This window comes from Zophobas morio, unplaced genomic scaffold (assembly GCF_036711695.1).
Source record: "Zophobas morio isolate AGI-343-1 ecotype UQ-CSIRO unplaced genomic scaffold, CSIRO_AGI_Zmor_V1 ptg000014l, whole genome shotgun sequence".
NCBI classification, from domain to species: domain Eukaryota; kingdom Metazoa; phylum Arthropoda; class Insecta; order Coleoptera; family Tenebrionidae; genus Zophobas; species Zophobas morio.
The window spans coordinates 6,755,901-6,783,692 of record NW_026972119.1 but is presented as its reverse complement, the minus strand read 5'-3'; the positions used below and the strand labels follow the sequence as shown (position 1 = coordinate 6,783,692).

Here is a 27,792-nt window from a genome sequence, read left to right as displayed (position 1 = left end):
TATTATTAAATATAGACAGGCGCAATATTATTGTATTTTCAAATTTTTGAGAAAATGGGGTCATCATTCTTGGTTTGATCAATACATAAAACTGTAACCCATTTTAAACATTATTTCGTCACGGCTAGGAAACGCACCATACTTGTATGGTGCAATGTGGATTTTTTTTCGAAAATTTGGACGTTTAGAGTAAAAAAGTAAGGCGAATTCATAAACACAAGTATATTTTATACAATTTACACGAATTGAAGGGGGGGGGGGAAATGGAAGACCTATTTTGTCGTACTTTCGGGGCCATGAAACGTCGAGAAAACAAAAATAGCCAGTTGCCCGATGGATCCGATTAAAATAGCTCCTTAGCTTACACTCGGGAAGTAAAAAGTTTACAATGATGAAGGCTTGGTCGACAGATACCATAGAAGACTATCAGCCTGAAAGGGTACTTTTCATGAAGCTCAAATAAGCAGCTAGAAACTGACTCGAATGAAGCAAATGTGTGTCTAATGTCAGTGTAGCTAAGTCGAGGAGAGATCTGAAACCAAAAGTGACAAAATTCAGATAGGTACAGTTCATATCCTTTTTTGTCAGATTTTGCTGATACCAAACTTAATGTTGTTCAGATTCCGAGCGAGCAAGATTATCAGAATCCCGATCACCGAAAGTATTCTTTCAGGAACCATATTTACTAGAACTTCTTTTTAAAATTTAATTTTTCAAGTTTTCTGTAGTGTTTTCTACGATTTTGGGCACGCTACGAACCAGAACATACATAGAAAATCATCAAATTTTAGCTAGAAATAATATTGTTATCTAAATTTATGAGTTTTGAGAGATATTTTGATTTGCTTTGACGATTCCTGACACACAGAATCGACTTATTTTGTAAAAAGATGATTGGGTATATTTTACATGTTCTAACTTTTGTAGAGGTAGATAAGAACATGAGCTAGAACGACGACCTACTAGTTCTTCAGACTTATAGTTCAGCGAATATGTGTAGGAAATAGTGACCATTGTTTGAGATCAATTACCGGAACTTCTGACCGTTTAGGCAGGGGCCAATGACATGAACATCCACATCAGGTTTACGTCACTAAAAGTGAACAGTTCTTGATTAAGGTTAGTTTCAACATTTTTCTGTCAATACATTGCAAAATGTAATATCTTAAATATTAACAGACCTATTGTTATAAAATTTTAAAAATAAATTGTTCAAAACTAACAAACAACATCATTAGAGCATGTGCAATGAAAAAATTTATTAAAAATCATTTATAATTTTTAAATTAAAATATGTATTTATTTTTTTGTAACTGATATTATCATCTAATTAGCCTTAATTGGTTACTGTGGTTTTTGATCAAATTATTTTATAAAAAACGTACCACTTGGCACTATAAATTAACAGATCGATCATTACAACCAAAACAAAATTGCAGATTTCTTCCTATTTTTCCAAAACTTATATCTGTAGTTTGTTTTTTATCAATATATGTATTAATCTTATATCGCTTATGTATACAGTTCATTTTGAAATCTGTTTTGACTTACAAATTGAAATTAAGTCTTTACACTACTTAATTTATACGTAAAGTTGATATTGCAGCCAAACATCGGATGTAAATGGTAACAGAAAATTAATCATTACCTAATTAAATATGTGATAGTACTTATAAGTAAACTGCAAACTGTAATAAAATGTAGGCGTCTTTGGTCAGTTTTTTTAAATCACGATCCAAGTTTCCAAGAGCCACAACAGGTCATCAAACTTTAACAAACCGACATAGTTTGTATTTAAAATATTTGTTTTAGTATTACCGCACGATTTCGAGCTGTGGAAGTTAGACTTATCTAGGTCCGACTGTATTCAAAATAACGTCCATAGATAGTATAAACCCGTTTCAGCATTTACGCATTTATAAATGTATAGTGATTAAGTTGAAAGAAAGATTAAATATATGTCACGCACATTTAAAAACTAAAGCTTTTGCTTTTCGTGTTGCACAAAAAGCCAAATAAACTACTGAAATATATATTAGCGTCGTTGTCGAAATTTATTCGACTGTTATCGAATGGAACATGGTTATAAAAAATTACAGTTGAGGGAAGATATGAATTTATGTATCACCTTTTTTCGTGAAGGATGGTATAAAGTTTTAAAGGGGTAAAGCAGAATTTTCAAGACTGGAGCGCCAGTTTGTCAATCACCGGTTAACTAAAAACTAGTTATTGACTAAGGAAAATATCGTGCAACAATTGGTTTGCATGGTAACTAACCATCAATAAAGTTAAACAATACTGAAAGAAGGATTTTAAAAAATTACAATTTAAATTTCATTGTCGACATATCGGGTGTTCATTTAAAAAAGTCATCAAGTTGGAGTTGCTTTTTTGATAGAAGAAAACGTGGAGAAAAACGCATGTGTTTTCTTAATTTATACTGCTCTATATAGGTAATTGACATTTCCGCGTTGTCAGCTGTCATCGATTAAATTTGAGGTTAATTGTAGACATACTTCACAATGTTTACAAAAAATCAAAGGCAACTTTTTTAATTGAACACCCGTTACATTCTCTCTGTGTTAAATTTTAAAGTGTTCTAGATAAAAATAAAAGTTTTTGTGAAAATTTCTACAAACAACTTTTCAAAAAATTTTTATTATATGTAATTCTAGTATAATTTAGAGAACAGATTCCGTTATTATGAACATTAAACAGTAAGTAAACTGAAATTGAAGAAGTTCAGTTTGAGCAATGTCATTAGGTTTTGATGGAAATAAAAGGGAGTAAATCAGTTATAAGAACGTTAAAATTTTGTAGTAAAGAGGTATTCATCAATTTGTTTGCAGAATAAGTCTCAAACTTGAAAAATTTGATTCAAACGTCTACTACTCGAGCCTAAGCTAGGTAAGCATTGCAATAGAGTCCATTTGACGAAGTCCGTAAAATATGAAAAATTTGGTCTCCCATTTCTGTCTATCCATCATGTGTTAGTGATTTTGTTAGTCAAGTAATCTTCTAAATTATCGAAAAGAGTGAGAAGAATATCATCAGGATGGCAAAAGTTTAATCAAAACTGGTTTTATCATTCCCATCATAAATGTGATGCGTCATCTCAAAATTTTGTTAAATAAATTGTGTTTAAAATGTGTAAAATAGTATGTTTCTGCACTTGCGCTTTATATAAATAAGCTTAAGCTCTGCGGTTTATTAAGTAATAAGACTTTTTTTTGGACTTTGACATCTACATTTTGAAAAAAAATTACGGTATTTTAGAATTTAACTGAGAAACTACACAACAAACTGCTCTAAAATCTCGCAAAAACTAAGATTATCGTAAGCATGGTAAATTCTTAGTGAAAATTTATCTATTTATCTCCTCGAAAAATTTGATGACATCGTTAGAATAAAAAGTACTCCATAATTTAAATAAACTTGTTCCAAAAGGTGAGGTTTAGAAAAAAGTAGATGTGTCCCGGTTTTTCCAACTAACATCGTAATACCTTGTTGATAAAATAGTTTATCAAAGAAATCAGAATTGTTTAAGTGATTGTGCTTCAAAAGCGGGGAAAGTTCTGTCTAACTTAGCGTTTTATTGTTCAACAAGTTGTCAACACAGAAATAAACCACACATCATAGACGGGATGTAGGACTGATAAACAGACCGACCGACGGAAAGGAAAATTTATATTTTCATATTTACGTGATTTCTATACTGACAAGAAAATATAAAATTGTACACTCTTATTGGTTACTGAATTAATTATACACTGAGCTCTTACTAAAAAAGAAATAAAAAACACTATCAAAGACAGTCACTAATTTTTGAAGAAGTTGTCTCGATAGAATATTCGTCAATTTGAAAGTCTGAGTTGAAAATGCAAACTTTCAAAAATCTATGCCTCTCTTTGATCGTGTTTTTTATTGTTCTCCCAGTATAAATTTTAGAACACAATGTTGACAAAGGCCGGTTTTATTTGTTAACAACAGCTACATGCATTTAGTCGTTGTTTTGACACTTTTTATTTGTTTTACATAATGAAGTGTTGAAATTTTTTATTAACATCGTTTTTGTGATTATTTCTACAAAGAATTCGCAAAAAAATTTATTATAAGTAGTTCTTGTAACAAATTCGATTAGAATTAATGAATAAAATACTGTAATCAAAAGTATTGTATATACAGGCTGAGCCCGGCTGAGCCACTGAGCGCGTTCGTGGATGTTTCGTTAAGGTTATGTTAAATAGAACACTCTATATATTTTTACAGAATCTGATTTTCCTCTTTTTAGGCTTTATACTTTACTTTTGAAATTCTGATGCGACGTTGCCAATTTACTTGACATTTTTGAGCAAGAGAAAGTTTAATTAAAAAATAGTAATAGTTGTTTTTAAAATCTGAGTTACAATATTTTGTGGAGACATAAATAAAACTACGCGATTTGTTGCAGTATAAATAAAATTCAGTCTTAATGCACAAAGCGTTTATTAAAAAAAAATAATAATAAATTATTCAATTTTCAAATATCGATATTTCAATGTATTTTATTACTGCATCTTATTCTGTTGTTTGTTCTCTTTTTCTTTTTCTTTGTTGTTAGTTTTATGTTGTTCATTTTCTCAATTTAAAGTTGGTAGTTATTGTTATTTTTTTCGTTTTTGAGACAAAAAAAATAGAGTAAGATGCATATAAAATACATGCCGTTTTATTTGAAAAAACTGAAATATCAATGTTAGAAAAATGTAACGTTTTAAATTCTTTTCGTATAAACACTGTAGATTAAAATTTGATTTCCACCATAACAATACGCGTACGTCTGTTTATCTATCCTTAAAATTTTGCAACATAAATTTTAAAAATAATGTTATTGCGATTTTTGTTATAAAAAAAAAATATGATGGCAACATCGCATCGATAAACTGTGGTTATAAAGCCTAGAAATATGTAAAAATATATAGGGTGTTCTATTTAAAAAAACTAAGTCGTGTGCTATGACTGCTATGTCTCAAAAACAAAATACTCTGTATAGTCCAACATAATTTTAGTATATGCCAGCTACTCAGGGATCTGTATAAATTTAGTCTTTGCCTTTTTTTCTATCCCTTATAATAATTACTGATATCGAGGACCGCACACTTTGTGATTCACCCTGTATACAGTTTTTTAAAGCCAGATTTCATCATCACATTGTACATTAAGTTTTTGACATTCAAAAGAACGGACTCAAAATACAAAATTTAGATAATTATGAATGCTACAGTTCGGAGCCAAACAAATATAAAATATTTATATTCTATTTTAGAATCATAATCTTGTTTATAAGCACCCAAATGCGGGCATAAATTGGGCTTTATGGCACAAATCAGTCAAAAATTGCTAAGCAACGATTGATTATTCATTCACATTAATTAATTAGTCCAATAAGTTTCGATATTCAATATTTTTATTAAAGTTGGGAAAATAATAATACTTCATCAAATCATTCCCTGGCTGACTTTAAATTCTTCTATTTTTTTTTTTTTTGAATAAACGCTTTTCGCTTCTTCAGTTTGCATTTTGAAAATCGAATTATTTAACAAATAAACAAACTGATATACGTAACAACATTGAAATAATAGCCAGCTGTGTATTAAAATTTACACAATCTTGCCGAAAATACTCAATGTTTCGTTAAAAATATTTTAGAAACTGAAATAGAATAAAACGTTGTATGTACCAAGGGCATAATTGTCGATTGTGGAGATTGTGACCTCCTTCGTCAGGCTTTAAACATTCCCTCGTGCCATAATCTCCCTAATTATGCCCTTAATACATAAATAACTATTAACGCTTTAATTGTCACCAAGAAAAGCTGACTTACTAACAGCGAGATAGACTCGACTCGGCTCAGTTGTTACACCATTTTTAAAATAAATAAATTTTGACATTGGGATACTTAGAAATTACACCTACAAATATAGGCGTAGTGAAAACTTTTAGAAAAGAACATCTGCAATAAAAAAAGTTCTATTGTTTGAAGTGGGAACCAACTTATTTCTTCTACCTTTCCTGCATTATTTTATTCAAAAGTAAAATTTTATTATCTTTTTGAATAAGTTTTTGTATTTTAGTTCTAAATATGTGGCTATTCATGAAGCTTATATCACTAAAATTAGTCACATTAATAAGTATTTTATTTCCGTTGTTTGGAAAATACTTGTGAAATCCATTCAATCAACGAAAAACTCTGAAATATTAGAAACGCTTGCATTGTTGATTCACGACTTTCGGACTATTTCTTGAAATTTTATAAATACATATTTAATAGAAAGAACTATTTTCTGCTGCAAACAAATTAACATAATTTCTAAATATCAAAGAAATTGTACGTATTTGGAACTACTTAGTGTTGATTTTTTTTTCAGGAGTGCAAATAATCCTGTATAGAATACTATAAAAAAACCTTGTGTTATTGTTGTCGATTTCGTTCCGGATAATAAACTTTATGCTCACCGATAGGTCTACTTTATTTGTCAAATATACTGTGTAATTTAAATAAGTCGTTGTAATATCCTATTAAAATAAAACGAAATTCCTCTCTCAGTATAAATAATAAAAAACTCGGGAATATAAATACATGTGCAGGATTTGTTAATAAAAGTCTGGTACAATTTTCACAATACCTATATTGTTATTAAATGGTACGAAATTGTGTTATGATTAGTGAACCTATTCAACCGATGTTTAAGATGTAAGCAAAGACGCTTTATAATGACGAGCCCATGTCATGTTACAGTCCGTCATCAATAATTACCGTTGTAGCGTGTATTTAACACCGCCTTGTCACAACAGATTAATGAATATCCCCCCAGACTTGCACCTTCTTTGTGGATGTTGCAAGAACTGATAACTATACTTTACAATCAGGTTATTAATGACTTACATTCTGAAAAAAAAATTGCAACAACAGAAAACAAAATTAAGCCTTGGGTAAACAAATGAATGCAGCGCCACTAGCAAACAAAGAAATTTCGCAAGTTTCTCGTGAGTGTTTTCGACACCGTCGCATTTAAATCGAAGCTTAGTGAAAAGATCAGTTTCTTGTTGAAACTCGATACAAAAAAGTTTAAGATATCGATATCAATAGTGTCCATAAAGTGACAGCTTAACCAGTCGTGGTAAATTGGTCCAACGAGCAGGTTGTTTCTTTCACAGATCAAGATAAATTCGACGGGCACTCTTCGAAAAGGGAAGGATTTTCGCTTGTTAGGTGAAGGTAGCAGAGGCTGAAGAGAATGGAAATAAATCCAATTATGATAAGCGTAGAAGTGCTCTTCCAGCATGAGTTTTTAAAATTATTTTCGTTTATCGGATGACACACAATTAAAATCAAGATAAATCTGAGATTTTCCTATCGATTGCTTAATTGTAGGCAATGCGATACGATGAAAGGGATTATTGGATTAAAATTGGTTTACTGTTTTAAACTGAGCTGTAAATAACATTGACAAGATTTAAGTAGGTTTACGAAAGTTATGAATCGATAAAAGTGCAAACTGTGTGTTATCTTGTTTCATATTTGACACTATAATCTTCGCTTAATTCTTCTTACTTTGTGGAAATATTAAACGGTAAATACTGCATTTGATTTATTGGAGGCATAAATAATCCCTTTTTCGGTTTGTTAAAAACTTTTTGAGGTTGCTGAGATTTTTTAACAATATATCGCAGAAAAACAAGGATATCAGGATTAGCACGTTGCGATAAAAGTCGCTGAGTATGGATTTAGGTTCTAGGTGTCTTGTGACAACAGATTAACGTCATGGACTTTGTAAAAGCAAATTTTGATTGTTGTCTGTATCAAACTTTAAAAACTAAAGAGCCTTGATTAAAATTTTGTTATAGCAGATTATCTCTTACGCGTGCGTTGGATTACACTGACTCTTCCACATCAAGAAAACATAAAAGCAGCATTTACAAGGGTTTTGCCCCAATGGCGAGGCAAGAAAATCTGATACTAACTAAGGCAATATTGCGCATCAGTCGAGCAAACTAAATAAAGATTTAATGGATTTCGGTATAGACTGTTTGTTTTACTTCCAGTGATATTCACCCTAACACATTGGCGTGCGTGACCTGCACTCCGAGTTGATATTGAAAAATACGTGACTTGCGAAATTTGACTAATGAATGCAACTTTTCAAAGATTTCTATCTTGAAAAAAAAATATGTCTCGTTTATAACTTTTTGGTAATGAGCTTACGCGACGATAAAACAATCACAAGACTCCTGTTGCATAAAAAATTAATGAGAGAAAAAGTATACCCACAGTTATTAATTAGCTTTCATAACTCATATGGGTACTTTAAACAATTTAGAATTCAGATTGCTGCTGTGATAAATGTAAATACGCTCGTTCTGTGTAAATTGTTATTATATTGTAATTTACATACAACAGGTATAAATCTGTTGCTTAAGCTGTCACGAGTTGTGCTTATTACGATTTGTTATATAATTCCGTCCGGTTTAAGAACTCGGATTTTTTATCTCCTACACTGATTTCGATAAATGCATCCAACCAAATGATGAGGTAATAGTAAAGTGAATAAATACAGCTGATGAAAAGTCAACAGAGCTGGAATGCGCTCCATTGTTGACAGAGGTTTGGGTGATCAGAAGTCTCTAAAAGCATTGTTCAAGTATTTTAAATTTCAGTAAATAACGGAAGTTATCTTCAAGGTCGAATAATTCTTGGTATATTCATCCGGAATGTTTAAACTTTATCTCCTGCTGTACGTTTGCTGGCTGTTGTAAAGTAGAAATTACTGTTAGAGTGTATGTAAAATTAAAATGAAAAAAATATGTAAAGTTATTTAAACCAAAGGAAGGCGAGGATTTTGATGCAAATAATTTTACAGAGATTTTTACTTCCTGAGCTTAAGCCACTTTTATGTTTTTTCGAAGTTTCATGACACCTAACTTACGTTACGAAAGTAAACATTTAGCATAAGTTAAATGGAACACTCTTTATGTTTGAAAATACTTTTTAAATTATAGTTCTATTAGATTGCGTTGAAGAATTTTTTTCACAGTCAGTCAGTATTTTGGCAGAAACGGTGAACAAATTTGAATTATATGTTGTCATTAACTGTCGAAAAATAAAATATTTTCGAAAGACGTATTTAAATCGGGTTTTCTAATTTGTTTTTGGCGAATTGGATGTAAAATTCGTAATTTGTTATTCATGCACACAGTGTGAAAATTATGTGAATAATGTTGCAGTATTTTAATTAAGATTCATTTATTGTGCGACGCCTCGATGAATAAAAACTCTGCAAAAAATGTCTGATATGGTATCGGGGTGAATTTTTTGTTCATTTTTCGTGTTACGCATGCAAAGGAGTTCCGTCGGTTTTAACTTTGTTGAGACCGTTTGCGGTGTGCAAATTAGTTTGTTTAAGTAGTTTATTTTTGTTAAAAATAATTTGGTTTCGGGCTTAAAGTGAAAAGTGAGTGTTGTGATGTGCTCATGAGGAAGGAGTCTGCAAGGAACGGCGCAGAAGGAAAGGAAATCAGGATTTAAAGGGCTTTATATATCGTTCTATTATTCAATTTATTGTGTCCTATTTCTTCAGTTCTTCTATTCTAAATTGATATAAAAATACGAATGTTAAGGGAGAAGTAGTTGTATTGTACAAATCGTTACTTAATGACTGACGACTTAATAAATATGATTGTTTCAACAAGAACACAAACGTTAATATCTCGTCAGATATTTATTAAAACTGGCCTTTTCGGCTGAAATAATTTGGAACATCTAAAAAGTTTTTATCAATGTTAATTATTTAAAAATTAAATCCAATTTTGATTGTTATCTTATTACGAACCTTCTTTACGTTTTATGCATCACTGCAATTAATGATATTATTCATCATTTGGGATGTACTTAACTGCAACTAAAAGAAGTTCACTTGATTAGCGAAACATTTCAGACAATCATTTTAATTGAAAACAGTGGTCTTCAATGTTTGAGTTTATTGGGAAGTGTTTCTTGTTTGTTAGTTTCTTCGGTTAAACTAACTTTAGACTGTTGTGAAATTCCAAGAGTAGTATAGCAAAAGGATACATTTTCCGTCTATTCATTTATTCGCGAATTTTTAGGCAAATACTCTCCGAAACTTTTTTTTGGGTGTATTTTGAGTCTGCTATATAGATTTTTTCTGTTCATCCTCACCAAGAATCGTGTGATCTAAATGTAAACTTAAGCTTAGAATCTATAACGCGATTTCAAAATTTTTGTGATTAGTAATTTTTAAATCGTATCTAAGTATATATTTATTAAACCTGATGCGTAATGTTGAATTGCGCCGTTATTAGAAATTAGTATGTACAAAGTTGATGTCAACTTATTTGGTATTTTTTTTGTGTATACAAAAATTCAACGTGTTTTTTGTTGCAGTGGGTTCGTAAAAGAAGACGAGGGAATTCGCTAAATTGTAGCAGAAGAAGAAGCCTAAAGGTCAGAATTTTGTATTCATTTTAAATTGGGTGTTATTTTTTTAACATTTTTTTTTATCTTTTATGAAGGTTATTTTGATCAGTAATTTTCTCTTATTTTTGTTTTATCAATAATTTTTTGACGTCTTTTCTTACGCACTCTTCCTTATGTGCGTATGATCAGACAATTTTTTTCTTTCGATTTTTCGTGCAAGAGAACAGAAATCACGTTTTTTTCCTAAAAATATTTAAATTGTATATTATAATTAATTGTTTATAAACTGTTTTATTTAGTGTTTAATTCTGTTTACAATGTACTTTAAACATTTGTTTAAACTGTAGGTAGGTATATAGGGAAGGGGGCCTAAAGCGGGCATAGAGCTTAAAGCGGGCACTCTCTTTAGTTTTGGCGTTTCAAAAGATGGTGCGCCCTAACCGCGCGGACATAGTGCATCCCCCTGCATCCCCCCCCCCCCCCATACTTCACATCAGTCGCCCGGGTCTCCTGCGAGTACCCAATTATGTGCTGTGATAAATAAATAATTTTCACATGATTTTGAAAAATATTGCAAAGTGTGTCACATCTGTTTTTTCTATGTTTGTGATTTTTAAGCTAAAAATGAAATTCGTTAGTCAATTTGTTTTTATCCGGCTGCCATAAGGTAGCAGTTAACTGCCACTTGTCGCATCATTTTGAGTTTAGATGTTGTTTGCAATTTTAAATGTCGAAATGGGCAAATCGGGCACTTGTCCGGTTTGTCCTTCTAGTATATTTACTAAATATCTATAGTTGTTTCGAAAAGAAGAACAAAGGCAATGTAGAGTCTGTGAAACAAATTATAAAAGAAGAACTTGCTGAAGATAAAACGAAGTCTAAGAAGTGAAAAAACCAAAAAGAAAAATTCGAGATGTATCGCTTTAAAAAAATTATATTTCGAATTACCAAACTTCAGTCCAGGGGAGCTCCATATTTATATTCATATCTAGTCTACAGTTTTTACAAAAAAAAAAAAAAAAATTATAAAGTTGAGCAACTTTTACATCACACTTTAATCGGCACATTGATGTATTTTTTGACGAAGTGCTGAAGAGGTTTGCATTTTAAGATAGAAGGTCCTCTGGGGAAAAGTGTCAGCTTTATTTTGATACCATTTATAATCCTAAAAAATCCATGACTGAGGTAAATAACTCTCGAAAAGTCAAAATCTATTAAAATGAGCTTACTTAACTTCTGATTTGGTTGCAGACTTCAGTATTTTTAAAATGCAATTCCGGAAACCCCGACAATGTTTTCAATGTATTTAGTATAGAGCGAAACCGAACCAGACGCCAGCCTTAACCATTGCCTGGTTTGCCCTAGCTGAATGGCCGCTTTAGGCCTCCCCGTAGGGCAAAGGGGGCAGTTGTAAAGATTTAGTTATCTGCTTCTAACTTTTTTTTTTAATCAACTTTCCTCAATTTTAGTTATGCATCATTGAAAAGGATTAAATCAAGCATTATAATATAAAAATTTAAAGGATCTAGATTATCCATAAACTATTTTTTTTTAATATTTCTTCTTATGGTGCCCGCTTTGGGCTCTCTTCCCCTAATATAAAATAAAGTTCGCCGGTTTTTTCACCGACCGACGAAACGACCGGTAGGGTGCAAGAGGCCTTTGCTTCGTGTCAACAATACAGCCTCATTTTAACCTCTATTTTTAGAATGACATATAGATGTAAGGTTTTTAAAATCTCGGTATTCTAAGTGACCAATCTTTTTCATGTAGGTATACAAAAATTTACAACTAAATTCTATACAGGGTTAGTCACGAGAGAATTACTTCTGAAAATTATTTTTACGCAACCCAAAATACGAATACCATGTACCATTTGATACTAACTGAATTTAAAATGTAATGCTTAATCCATGATTGCTTTGAGTTTGGCAGTCTCATTTTGACAATTGTGGAAAAGGAGGTTACGCGAGTGTCCATGGTGGTACCGCAGCCAGTCGGAAATCTCCTCCGGCGCCGCTAATAAATTTGTCAGTGTGCCTCTTGATCTTTTGCAACCGATTAATCACGAGAAAATTATTTCTAAAAATTCCTTTTACGGCATTTTATTCAAAGGTTACAACACAAACTCAAACAAGTAAGTAAATAATTTAACTACTAATCTGTTGAAAATGTTGGGCATTTTGTGGGAATGCTACGGCTTTTTTGTAAATGGATGGCCGAAGAAGTCCAGAGGTTGCAGATTTGCACTTCGAAGAGGCTCTAGGTGACGCAGAGATGGCGAATTAACACATACACATTAGCGGCGAACAACATTGGTAGAGCACTTACGGCTTCAGTATAGCCCAGATTGATCTGACTGTATGTCGTCGATCCAGTGGGGCTCTATAGGCGAGTCAACGATGAAAAAAAATGTTAAAAATTAATTAACGTCAAAGTGACACTGCCAAAGTCAAAGCAATCATGGATTAGGCATTTCATTTTAAATTTAGATAATATCAAGTGGTACAGGGTATTAGTATTTTGGGTTGCGTAAAAATAATTTTCAGAAGTAATTCTCTCGTGACTAACCCTGTATAAGTACTGTTACGGTTCGAAAATAAGGGGTTGCCTAGATAACAGCGAGTCAGGCGCAAGTGAGAGACTGCGGTGAACGAGTGGCATTTTGAGCAGGGAAAGCGCGATTGGTCGCCTAATCGGGAATTTCCGCAACTCATCCGACGAGATCGCGTTTAAACAGAATCGAGTAACGGTCGGCAGCGGACGCAAAAAAGTACGGGGTTGTAACTTTTGGGGGAGCGACAGCCCGGAAAAGTTACCGGGGGTGCGAGTGAGTGTAAGAGAGAACCGTAAGTAAGGCACCCTTGCGAGATCCCGTATAAACCAGGTTTTCCTTTGCACAGAGACAGCCAAGTTTTCGATTTCTTTTCTGTTTTTTTTGTCTACAACTTTTTCCTCTTCGACGTGGCGTTACTAGTTTCTTTTGGGAAGAAGAACGAAAAACCTTTGGGGAGACCGTAAGAATTCCTCAGGCCTCCACACCTCCCGACTCGTCCCACTGAGCCGACAAAGGGGGCGTCACGAAAACGAGAGGAACCGCCGTGCCAGATTTTTCCCCCCACGAATCCTCCCGCAGGACTTGCCTACAAAGGAGGGAGGAAGCAACTTGTATGGTGGTAATTCGTATCAAAAAGGGCGCTGTGTGCGACCCACTGTGTACATGTTAAGCTAAGGTGTAATTTGGTAGTTAATCTGTGATTTGAAGGGCGCTGTGTCGCGTCCAGTGTATTCCTTGTTTCATTAGAAATAAGTAAGTTAACCGTCTTTTTTGTATACCCCATCTCCACCAGCGCTTAGGTCGGTCGGCATAAAAGGTGTCGTAACAGTACCTATAATAAGAATTTATTTCACACTAAATATTATCAAAATTTTTTATTTTACTTCATCTACTGGTTCTTTAACACATGTTTTCCTTTCTTTATTTAAACGTGAACCTGCTATACTATGTAAGGATAACCTGATCTGGGGTCCAAATTTGAACACATTTTTCTGTCTTTTAATTATAATTCTTGTTTCATGAATTAATTAAAACAGATATAATAGTTCTTTTTTATTAGCTAATAAGTTAACTGAAGGAATTTTATTATCTATTTTTTCTTCTGTCTCATTATTTTTCCCTCGCCCCTGCAATAAAATATAAAATATACCTACGTTTTTCGAAAACTTATAAACTTTGATTTTGCGAGTTTTGTTTTTTTATAAAAACCCTTATAAGTTAAAATAAAGATATGTATGCAGTGATAAAGTAAATGTAAAAAGGGTACATATATCAATCTGGATAGATGCAGTGCAACACTAATAATAACAGCACTGTAAAATAAATTAAATTGACTCATTTAGTTAAGAATATTGTGCTAACCAATATTTATCTAATCATCTCCACCAACAATTAAACGACGTAAACTCTTTTTTTTCGTAGTAACTCATATTTACACTTTATAACCTAACACACTTCTATATTTGTGGTTTATGAGTCTTCCTTGAATTTTATCACATTTATTTTACAAGACTTTTTGTGCGCATAGCTGATTTTGGGTTACGTGAATTACGACTACCGGTGGACGTGTGGATTTAATATACGAAGTCTTCTTTTCCCAACAAGAAACTGACAATATGTTTAACTATCCTGTTGTTGAATGAAAATTCTATAGATTAAGAAAAAAAAAACAAAGATTAAGCCCCACTCACCTGCTCCGATCTCAGTTATGATCAGTGTTTCATTCCTAATCAGACGATGGGCGGAATTTAATTGTAACATATTATTTCTCTAAAAAATTCTACCCTTTTAAAAACATATTTCATATGGTAATTTCTTCTAGAGGAATGAGGATTTTGCAACAAAACACCACTCTTCAGCGCACGATGAATAAAGGATTCATCACAATTGAGAAGGGGTGGGTGGGCGGTGCCTACATTTGGTTCATTTTTTTTAATATACGAAGTCTTTTTTTCCTAACAAGAAACTGACAATATGTTTAACTATCCTGTTGTTGTAAGGAAATTCTATATATGTGTTAAAAAAAAAATAAGAATTTTAGCACATTGAATTTGTTTGAACATTTGTTTTCAGGTGCCAGAGAAGTCGTGTTCAAATGATAACTTTAGACCAATTTTTAATAGATATATTTAAAAATGTTGTACCTATACAGCAAAAAATAATTAACTCGTTTCTAAAAATAATATTGGCTTTAAATATTTCTGCGCTTTAAAATCATTTCACTGTGTTCAAAAAATGTAATTGAAATTGAAAGAGTGTCTTTTGATGCTATTTTAATATTTTAACTTGAAATTTAAGAAGTTCACTATGAAACAATAAATAATGTCATTAGTTTGTGGGTGAAATAAATAGGAGTACATCAGTTTTAGGAAATACAATGTAATACTAATCATAATGTTGTCAATTATAATATAACAAGTGATATGATTATTATCGATAATATTTCGAGTGAAACCGAGCTGCAGATTCAACGAGTGCGAAGCACGAGTTGAATGTGCTGCTTCGGTTTCACGAGCCATATCTTCGATTATTAATCATATCACGAGTTATATTCAACATGAGAATATAATAAATGAACACTTTTTTTGATAATAGAATTGATTTCGTCATTTTGAGCTTGCCCCCAACGTTGGCAAGCCATAAAAGACAAAAAAAATTATGAAATTCTAAAATTTGTCAATTTGACAGTTTTTAAATTTAGGTAGCAACAGACCACAATAAGGCAATAAAATTATTATCGCTGTGATAGACATGTAACTAAGGGCATGAACAAATTCTATTGGAAGAAATGGGGTCATGTGATACATGAATTATATTCTCGTGCTAGTATTTTATAGAAATTACCTGAACGGTTTCCCAGACAATTCTAAAATAAATGGTTCAGCAAGTCCCAACCGCCCCTGATTACGAGATTTCGAGATTATTTCAAAACAAAAGTGGTCCCCGAGATTCTTTCACACTACTTTAAAAACAAAACAAGATGAAAAAGATTTTTATGAAAAAAATATTTTGAACTGTCTGAACAGAAAGAATAAATAAATATATTTTATCAATGTGTCAAAACTAGAGATAAAATGTAAAGCTAGGGAACCTTATTTGAAGAACAGACGAGGCTCTCAGAATATGAAAAGGTTGTCTGCCATTTCTGTCTGCCTGTCGTCTGTTGGTGATTTTATTAGTCGAGTAATGACCTCAAATTTTCTAAATTGGACAAAATAGATATTTTTGTACTTATGCTTTATTAAAATAAATGGGTCCTGCTTATTAAATAAGCCCCTATTTTTAACCTTCGACATCCAGATTTTCGAAAAAAGTACAGTATTTTACAATCAACCTAACTAGAAAACTGACTGTTCTAAAATCTTGTAAAAGTTATACGGTTATCGTAAACATGGTAAATCTCTGTATGCAAATGTATCTATTTATCCTCTCGAAAATTTGTTGACATCATCTCAAAAATCTCGATTCTTTATTAGCATAAAAAGTACACTATAATTTAAATAAACAGCAAGACGAGGTTTAGAGAAACATAAATGGATCTCTGTGTTTCCACCTTCACATGTCTTTTTGATAAAAGAAACAAACATCTAAATTATAAAAACAAACATAAAGAAATTCGTATTCTTTCTTAATCCCCCCTGTTTTTATTTTACATTAAAAGAAGTAAATTCTTAGATTCAAAGTTTATAGAATTGTTGAAGCGACTGTGCTTCAAGGGCGAGCAAAGTTCTGCCTAAATTGGCGTTTTACCGTTCAAAAAGTTGTTAGCAGGCAAGGAAAACCTACATTTTCATATTTATATGATTTATGAAGTTTCAAGAAAACATAAAATTTCTACAATTATAGTAACACTTTCTTCAAAAGTAGAAACATAAACTTTCTCTTCTTATTATTTTTTTAATTAGAATTTTTTAAACAGTGCGAACAAGTCACACTGAACAAGTTTTAATATAAAAATAAATACAAATAGTAATGCAAAATAAAAAAGAACTAAATAAGTACAGAAACCATATGGGTTAACTTCATGTTTGCTTTGTTTTAGTTTGGGTTTAATATGTAATAATAATGAGAAGAAAATTCAAATGTTAAAATTTTTGTTCAGTAAAATATTTTATCGCCACTTTACGATTTATAGACTACAAAATCTAGGTTTTCTATTTTCGTCTTTCTAACATCTTTTATCTGTCATTTCTATCCTAAAATTTTAAGTGTAGGTTAAGTTTCCTGCCTAGTTGATAAAAGGCTAAATGTTTGTTATCTATTAATCCTTTCCAAAAACTGATAACATCCTTCAAAATACGCTAAGTAAATCTCGCTTTAAATCGCAGCATACTTGCTCCTTTCTTGTGTTTTGATATTTAATTTTATGCGTAGGTTTGTTCAAATAGGGCAAGTCATTTGTTTGAAATTTTGCTAATCTTATTGCCCCCAGAAAGTTAACGACGTGGTCTATAAAAATTGTTAGAAAAATAAGAAAACGTTATTTTGACTAAAAAAAAAAAGATATCGAGTATATTTACGCTAAGAGAACATGGATCTGTTGGAAAGATTAGATATAAGAAAAGTAATGAAGAAAGAGCGAGGAAGTACTCATCGGTCAATTAGAATTTTGGAATTGAATAAGCTGAATTTTTAACTGCTTTAATGGAAGTGTGAGTTCAGTAATATTTTCTGAACAATTGAATTTAAACATTTTTCCGAATTTCAGTTTGAAGATTTTAAGAACGCCAAGTTTGGTAGTGTTTTTATGTTTTGTAATTGTAACGCGTATAAAAAGTAAGCTTATTCGTTAAGTCAAATGTCAGGTGTAAAATTTTAAAGGTCTTTGATAATTCTTGCCTTAAAGATTTCTGTGAATTTGTATGTGATGTGATCTGTGAAAATTTTGAGCTAGATGAAAATGATGGTAAATGCCAGTTTTTGAGATTTATTAAAAATGTACCTAGTAGAAAGAAGAAATTCAGTAATTCGATAACTTGATAAATTATTATGTTCTTCATGTAATATTCATAATACTGTAATTACAAGGTTGATGATCAAAAGATAAATAAATTTTTATTCGTGTTGAAAACGAAGACTAAATTAAATTGTTAAAGCGACAGAACATTGTTGTTTATAGTAGTAAATTAATTATCTGCATAAATATTTAACATTTTAACAACAATGTAGCTGAAGAAGAAATAATTATTCAACTGTGCTCCGTTTGCAAATTATTTTCATTATTAGGGTAAATGTGTACAAGAGTGCGAATATGTATAAGAGTACGCACTGATGATTTCTGCTTATTAGTGCCATCTGGGTAAGATGAAGTTATACCATTCAGAATTTAATGCTAAACCTGAGATAAAGGTGAAAAAGTGACCTGAATATAGTTTATAGTTTGGTCGTACTGACGATTTTATGTTCACACGTGGTGTGGATGTAATTTTTACCGCTCATTGTTTTAGTTTTTTGTAAGGTACGTACCAGTTCTTTCATTTTACAGTAATAATTTTCATTAGTTGTAACTTTTAAGGTGTCGTTATACACTAACAGTTTTACACTTTCTGTCCATCAAAAACTTTTAACTTTGAAAACATTAGGTTATGTACAAATGTACAAGAGTGCGCAGCGAGGTATTGTATAAGAGTGCGCGTTGCTTGCAATACGTAGTCTAATAGTCTTGGAGATACATATCATACGATAATGAATTATTTAACTCTACTACTTTGTACTGCTTCTCAAGTTGTGTAGTGGTGGTTATGGTGATTTTTTTTTTATTTTTGCTTCCTGAGCGTGTTGTAATCGAGTCCGTCGACCGACTCTCTATTTTTACGTTTTCTCGTCTTTTCAAGACCCCTAGAGTACGAAGAAATAGGTCTCCCGTTTTATGTGTAGTCTGTAGTCACTTATTCCCATTTATTTTCACCTTAGAAACAAATATTTTTTCATAAAATGTAATGCGTACTCATAAGCGTTCAAATGCGCACTCTTGTGCAATGAACTGTCTAGGAGTGCGCATTTACACATCTTGACAAAAATTGAAATTACTCTTAAAATATAGTGGTGTTGGGACGTACAATTAAATATATCTAATCTCTAAACATGTATATAACGAACCTATATCATAAAATTTGTCTATCCAAAAAAATTAAAAAGTTGTTGACAGTTTTACACTAAGTGCGTACTCTTGTACACATTTACCCTAACTATTATAAATCTTTCGATAGTTATGTATGCTAAAAAATACTGGATCGCGTTTCCCGTTGGTATCTATGTTACGATGCAAGAGGAACTACAATACAATTCCCGGTGATAAAAAAAGTAACAGAATAGCAATTTGTATAAAAAAAGATAGAGGTATTTTTATTAATTGCTAGGGGTGAGATTGTCCAAGGAGACATGGTAGAGATGGATAACACGCCATGTGATAAGAACAGACCTCTACTTCGTGTTGTAACCAATCGTATGACAATCAGTGCGTCGTTTACGTGATAAAAAGTAAAGGCATATCATTTTTACATTTTTTCTTATTCCAACTATTTATACGTACCTATATTGTCATAACTAATTGTTAAAAAAGTAATTTCGTCATACAGTAAAGCAATTGATAACGGCGTTTTTATAATCCTAAGTAGCTTTTTATTTGTTTTGATTTTTTTATTTAATAGTATTGCTTTATTCTTTGTGTTGTTATAATTTCTGTCTATGTCACAATACGATTTAAAAATGTCAGTTATTATTGTTGTATTATTTTATATATGTATTTATATTTTTGTAAGGCCTGGAATGCAAAAAGAACTTTTTCTCCTTACATAAAACAATATTTTTCTCTATAGCCGGTATAAAATTATTTAACAACTATTGCGACACTTAGAAATAAAAAATAAATTTTAAAGTAATTAGATGTGTTAGTCTATTTCGAGTTGAATCATTAACCCTGCGTTTGAGTGTACAATCTAACAAAATGGTTAACGATTTTTTTGTACACCGCCGGAATTATGAGTTAACAACCTTAAAACACCTGATAAGGAACACTCAGGATTCATATATTGGAAGGCGAAGAAAAAGATCCATTCCTTACTCTAACGGTGGCAAAATGCTACATAAAAAAATCGGTCACACTGAGAAAATACATCTAATAGGTAATTCTGATCAGTCAAAAATAACTTAGTATCAAGTGATTTTTAAATTTCTAGTCATGAGTGAAATGATACGGCTGAGGTAAGCGTCATGGCTGCCTAGAGCAGAACTTTAAAAAATCACCCTATATTAGTTTTAAATAGCGCCATCAAAGAAGCGCACAGTCGATCTGAAACTATAAGACAAGGTTAAGTTCGACTAGAAATCACCCGACGACCTTCACTGAGATTAAAATTTATAAATATACATTTAGGGAAAAATTTTGAGTTTCATAGGACTACAATATTTAAATCTTTGGAGAACAACAGTAAAACACTACTGTCGAAATTGAGAAGTCAAATAAATATCTCGTTAAATTAATAATAATAAATTAATTAGTTGTTGTTTGAAGAGCGAATAAATAGCAACAGCAGTATCCATGTATTTATTTAAAAAATGGAAAATAACAGTAAAATGTATTCTATTAAATTATTTTATTGTTGAAACGCGGTTGTAAAAAAAAATATATTGGCACTTTGTCAAAAATTATCATTAATACATAATATCGACACACTTAACTGTTATTTGTTTATAGAATATCAATAATAACTAACTGTTTAATATTTCATCCAACTCTAATCTAATCTAAGAAATTTACATTGATTAAAATTTATTTATTATTGTATTTGTATTTTGAGGAGTAACTGTCCTACACAAAAGAAGTGGTCGACTCTATAGGAAAGTCGTTATTTTAGTATTTGATTTCTAATAAATGTTGCCTTTATTTAACCTTTAAAGGTGCGTAAAATTGATCATATTAAAGTCATTGTGCGTGACATAGGAAGCGTTAAATTCCCGCAAATGTTTAGATTTGGTTAAATAAATTTATACTCTATGTGACGAAATATGTGGTTTCGAAATATTTACTTAAATTTAAACTTGTCAAATGTGGGTGTATAAACGTAAGGCGTGTAAAATGATTCGCATTATACAGGCCACTTATGCTAATCAGTAAATTTAATTCTCCGCCATTAATGCAAGTTTGGATTTTATTAATTTTTAATATTCATATTTAGCCTATTAACACGTTATGCAACTGAAATGGAAATACAAGTAATGAATTTCTAATATTTGAGGAAAATTTTATCTAAACGCAAAAATTATATCCCGACTTAATCTGAATTGCATATTTTTACATTTATTCCAGTATTAACGAGCTTTCGATCAATATAAGCGTCAACTCGGTCCATAATAAAATAATTGGAATAATATTATATTTTATCGCATTTGTTATATTACCACATCACAGGAGCACTTCTGTTGTCAACATGTCAAATTCAAATAACATGAAAAGCAATTAATTTCCAATTTAGAACAATAGAGTTAATAGCGGCAATAAATGGAATTTATGAGAAACTGATTTTTATGTCGAACGATTTCAAAACATATTGATACAGTATTGGTTTTATGTGGGATTAGGTGATTAGATAAAGAGGATTACCAGTGGCAAAATTATATGAACTTAAGGCTTAAACTAATACAATATACGTCAAATATTTTTTATTCAATGATTTATTATCAGGTTTTATAGATAATGATTTGTTTATATTTTGTGCTGGCAAACGACAAGTTGTCAGTTTAATAGTAAGTACGTCAGTTTGGATGAAGTGATTCCTGATTTTTAATTGCACATGTGTATACACCTGCCACTTATATGTGACTGCCTATACACCACGATATATAAAAAATATGTATTAGGATATTTGCGGAGCACTTGAGCCAGATTATTCATCTCGATTTTTGGCGCCCTCTGCACGACTAAATTAGCTTTTGCGAAGGCACCCATCATTTTCCGAGTAATTTATTAAATTAGGGGTGGTTCGACATTAGTTCCGCGCTCTAGGCCAATTACCAAATACTGCTGTAACTTTTTTCAATATTATTCTCTAGAAAGCTTTTAGTAGCGCGACTCATATCAGTTCGCGTGGATCAGAAACCGTCTAGATCTCATCAAAGTGGCCTTTCAAATTTGACATCGGCCACATGTATATATAGAGTATATATTTTTATTTACATATACTTTATGGGAGAAATACCAGCGGTTCCACACTAACACTGTTGCTATTGATCTGACCAGATTACAAACTTTTCGTTTTAGCTTTTAATTTAGAGGTTCTGTTTGCGTTTTAAGTTATTTTAAGTCGATAAAACTATGTGATAACAAGGAATGCTGAATATTTTTTTCACGGTATTATATAACAAAAAATGTACAATGATGAATGTGCATTCATAATAAATTAATACATATTTAACAAGGGTTCTCGTTTGTTTAATATTTACAGAGTGTCAAAAATTGTCATATCTAAAACACGATATCTTTGTTAACTAACTAATTAATTGCTATATTCTTAATTTTATTTTTATTTTTATGCAATAAACACGATCGAATAGGGTTATCTGCCTTGTTTAGTTCGCAAGATATTATAACCACACTTCAAAAAATAAACAGTTTTATCAACATTTTAAGTGACAGCAAATAGCCGAATATTTTAAAGTTTAAAATATTTTGTATAGTGCTTTTTTCAAAAACATAGATAAACAAATAAAGTGTAGAGGAAGGTAGTTCCAGATGTGTTAATGTGACGAGATAGGCTTTCTAATCACACATACTCCGAACCACCATAGTTTTAATAGTCCACATTTTAACATAAAAGTCAAAAAACTTATTTTTCGTAAATTCGTCGAAATTTTTGCACCTTGTACACAATTTTGGCGAAATTTTATTAAGATTGATCTTTAATTAGAGCTCAAAAGTTGTTCCATTCATGTAGCGAAATTTAAACAGAAAATTATTTTCAGAACTTTGTACAACAATAATAGAGAAAAACAACATTAACGAAAAAGGTCTGTGTGTAAAAATTCGCTTATAACTTTCGTTAAGACGATGCTTCATCATTCTAAAATTGTTTTTGTGATAAATATCTTTTTTGTTTAAAAATAATGTGTTTGAGGTAATTATGTAATTCTGATAAATTTTGAAAGAAAAACAAGAAAGATATCTGCTCACAGGTCAACAGATATACTGATGAAATCTTAAAACGTGAATATAAGTATACTGAGATCTTTGGACAAAAAAATATAAGAGTTGAAAATTCAAAATTTGAATTATTTCAAATATGAATTGTTATAAAATATTCTATGAATTATAATTTATACATTCTTATTTTATGATGTCTTGTGTAAGGAATTACTGGTGTTATTAAATTCTATAGATTGGATTTTTGAAAAATATTTGTATGATTTTTGTTGAGATCCTGTGATGACTTTTTGTAATCAATAATAATGAAACGTTTTAGAGGTAACCGACATAGTAAATTCCTTTATACAAACACGCAAGAATACGTGGGTGTATCAGAGTCCAGGCACCCACACTGAAATTGATACCTCTATGTACGATAATAGTTTACGACTCCTTATAATTATTTTATTCTTTTATTGTATTGATTGTCTATTGTAACAGATGCTGTTACTAACATTAGCACACCAAATTTTAAAAAACTAGCTATATTTATAAAGATATAGTTTTGAAGAATCGATATATATAAAATTAATGACTGTATAAGTTTTGAGTTTTTTGAAATTTATATCTAGATGGTATATACCTATAAGTATTTTGAATTAATAAAAATTAAAGTTATATCTAATTCAAGGAAGTTAAAGATCTTATTAGATTGGTAAGTAAAGTAAGTAAATAGAGTTAATGCATAATTAGCTACTGAGATTAGATTTAATGAAAGCCAGCTGTAAAAATTAAGTTGTCGAATGAGTTTTCTTTGCAATTGATGTTGTTAATTGCAATCACTAATAAATATAAACTTATTCATAAATATTTATAATCGGAACAGGAAATATAAGTGGTATGTGGTAAAGACTTTAATTATTTTTTATATACTATGAAAACAATACTGTATGGTTGTTTTCATTTAATACTTATCGACAAATGATTATTTAATGTACCCATTTTGTTCACCGTTAATGATGTCTGAATTTATACAGTGTTGAATTTTTTGTGTTACGTACGAAATCAAGATTTTGCAGTGTTGGCAAACATGCAAGACGCAGTTTAAAATATGTTGTGCCATGAGCTGAAATTGTTGGAAACGTAGATAGTCAGTGGTTTAAATGTTTTAAAAATTAAGTGTGAACACAGGTGATTATTTTGAAGTAAACTGTAGTAAGTATAGTATTAATACTTATGGAGCTTTTATTATGAGTTTTCATAATATTCCTTTCTCGAATTATGGAAAAAATTTTAAATTGTTTGCACTATATTTTTAAATTTGTCTATCGGAATTGCGACAATAATAATAATCGTACCATAACACCTTTTACTCCGTTTTGCAATAATGTTCACTTTTGTAACATTCAGATAACTCCTGATATTTTACCAGGATAAATTAAACAATATAAAATTAGACATAAATAACAAAAAAATATTAAATTATTAATGTCTGTGATTTTTTTGTCAGGTTGACAACATATTTAAAATTTTATGATGGCATACTTATTAGTCGTCAAAATGACATTTATAACATGAAATACGTAGTTGCTAGTTTTTTCAACATGTTTGTTAGGTTCGTTTATGTCAAAATGACAACTGTGGACTGACACAACACAAAAATTTGTTTCAGTCATTAATAGTCACCCGGTATTTAAAAACATACTGTCATTAGTACCATATGCCTATTTATTATTTTAGTTAAGAGCAAAATATACTATTTTTTATGACGTGCATTTGCGTATGATCCTTCCATTCGCTGAAGCTGATTATTTCGTCTGAGACGTTAGTAAAATACTTATTAAAATGAGTTGAGGAAAAATTACAGCTGTTTGTATGATCGTTACTAATCATTTTAATGATGGTCGGTATTATTTTTTCTTTATTGCAGGATAATTTTATAACATGTTGATAGCAATGTCCTTCAGCTTTAGATAACTCAGACCTATAACATTTTTTTGTAAGTTTTGTTTGTAGCGATGTCAATAAGATTATGTAAAGATACATCGTACAGCAAATGCAGTGTGTTTCTCTTTCGTTTTAAGTTGGTGTGAAACCAATTATTATTTATGATCAGAACATGTAGAAAAACTGCCAGATGACAGAACCGGATTACAAGAAGAAATGAGGCACATCAAAGAAAAGTTGGTGAGAGCCGGATATATCTACACCAAATAACTGATAGGATGAGAATTTCAAAAACTTACGTTGAACGAATTCTATATTTTTAATAGGAATTTCAAAAATTGGAAACTAGATTAATACTCTGTATTCGAGTTGAGATTTGACTAATGAATAAATACAAGGTATTATAATAACGGGACCCTGATCAATTTTCAATGCAACACAACATACATTTATCAGTTATTGCTAGATTCCAAAATAAACGTATACGTTTTTAGGACCAACGCAGACGTCAATAAAAATTTCACAAATGAAATATTAAATGAACACCAACATATTAATTCAAAGAAATGTAATAAATAAATTGAACAATTAAATAAATTTAACTAGCGTAAGTACTGTTCAAAATGTCTTCCTGCCTGCGCAACACATATTTCAATGCGATTTAAGCAAGACAACCGGACGCGGGCAAGTGTTTCAGGAGTTATTGGAGCACATGCATTTCTAATTCTGGTTTTTAAATCTTCACAATTACGGATAGGACTTTGGTAAACTTGTTCTTTTACAAACCCCCAGAGGAAGAAATCTAAAGGTGTTAAGTCGGGACTAGGAGGGTGTCATGCATTCACACTGCCTCTGCTAATCCACTTATTTGCAAACGTCTCATCAATATAGTCCCTAACGACTCTGTGATAATGAGGTGGTGTCCCGTCCTGCTGAAACCACAGCTCTTGTCGGAGGTTGAGAGGAACATTTTCTAATATCCCTTGGAAGAAGTATGGACCAATTACGTAATCTGCAGTAATACCAGCTCACACATTTATGAAATAAACATTTTGAAAATGAGTTGTTCTGCTCCAGTGTGGGCTATTTTGGGAGTAATAGTGACAGTTGTGCCGATTAACAACCCCGTTATTGTTGATGTTGCATAAAATAGCAAAATTGAATTCTTCTGGTAAAGTCTTCTTCGTATAGATCTTGTACTAATGTTACATAGTCAGGGAGGAACTTATTCGCTCTCAAAATTTTTGTAACGGAAGATTGAGATATTCCTATCTGTTGTGCTATAAATCTTTGGCTCACATGCGGGTCATTGTCTACGGCTTCAATTACACGAATTTCATTTTCGACACCAGTAGCGGTAAGTCGTCTATCTTGTTTCTTTCGGCCAATTTTGTATTGACGTTTTTTCTAAACATCTAAAGATTTGGTCGGATGGATGTCGCCTATCGGGATATCTTCTTTCGTAGAGATTTGCTGCTGCAACGGCATTTTTTCCGCATTCTTCAAAAATCAAGATCATATCAACCTTTTCATCGTTCGTGTATTTAACCCTCATTTTATCGCGAAGACTAAAAACTTATCGGAGCTCAAAATTGACAAATAGAATTATTGCGAAAGTTAAAATTACTATGTATGTATATTTTAGAAAACTAAAATATAAAAAGAGTTACATATGACATATGAGATACGCATTTTGTGTTGCATTGAAATTTCGTCAGGGTCCCGTTATTATATATAATACTCACCCTGTACAACCTGCAAAATTTTGCCAAATATGATCATATGATATGCACCAAATTTATGTAAATATGCAGTAACTTTCTTAATATATGCAGAGATATGCAGTTGCATTTGCTACAAAAATTAAAAAAAAGCCTAATAACCAAACTAAATTTATTTAAAAATTACAAAAACAGGTTTTCCGAGCTTACGTTTTATTACAAAAAATACATAAAGCACATTGCAAGGTAGTACTAAAAAATAAATATAAACAGAACAAGTTAAAAAATAGCAGTAATCGACTATTTAATTACTATTTTGGTAACAATTTATTTTTAAATATTTTTCGAATATTCTAACAAAAAGTTTTCCCATGATTTTAAAGTATGTATTTGTAAATAGAAAAACTGCATACTACGTCCACAGATGTAAAAATAGAGCACGCGCGACAAAACACAGCTTCTTCTTGAAGAATAAGTTCAGGAAAGGGTTTAATCCATAAATTAATTTAAATTATCTTCGACATATTGACACACCTCTATTACTTTAAATGCTTTCAATGCAAACTCACGATGAAAAATAATAGGATAACGTGCCTTCGACCACCATAAAACACACCATTAATACACGTAAGTAACGAACAAAAATAGTGGGAATGAACGGTATTTCCAAAGGTAATTAGGGCCTGAATTTATCTGGAAGGATGGCTTAACACCCTGTGGTTTCTCCAAACTACCATATAACCCAAATATTTCCTAGTTATTTGAAGCTCAGGAGAATATTTGCAATGATTCATGAAATTTCGTCTTTCTAGTTAAATGCCAAAAGAATGACAATTGTTTTTTAAATTAGCACAAAAATTGATAAATATGCAAAATATGCACCCGTTACGTGAAATATGCAGCAGAAGGCAAATATATGCAAATATGCATTTTTTTTATAGCTGTATTCATTTTTAATTAGCATGATTCGTTCACA

At 31.2% G+C, this 27,792-nt stretch overlaps 1 protein-coding gene and 1 long non-coding RNA gene across 2 annotated transcripts in view; one reads left to right on the top strand and one right to left on the bottom strand.

Moving 5' to 3' along the window:
• The window catches only part of LOC135129225 (homeobox protein Hox-A1), a 59,636-nt gene that overhangs the window by 10,443 nt on the left and 21,401 nt on the right, over nucleotides 1–27,792 (bottom strand). The window lies entirely within an intron of this gene.
• LOC135129032 (uncharacterized) lies at nucleotides 13,216–13,790 on the top strand. The gene is made up of 2 exons (XR_010280497.1): nucleotides 13,216–13,320; nucleotides 13,375–13,790. It is a non-coding gene; the product is annotated as an uncharacterized LOC135129032 (long non-coding RNA).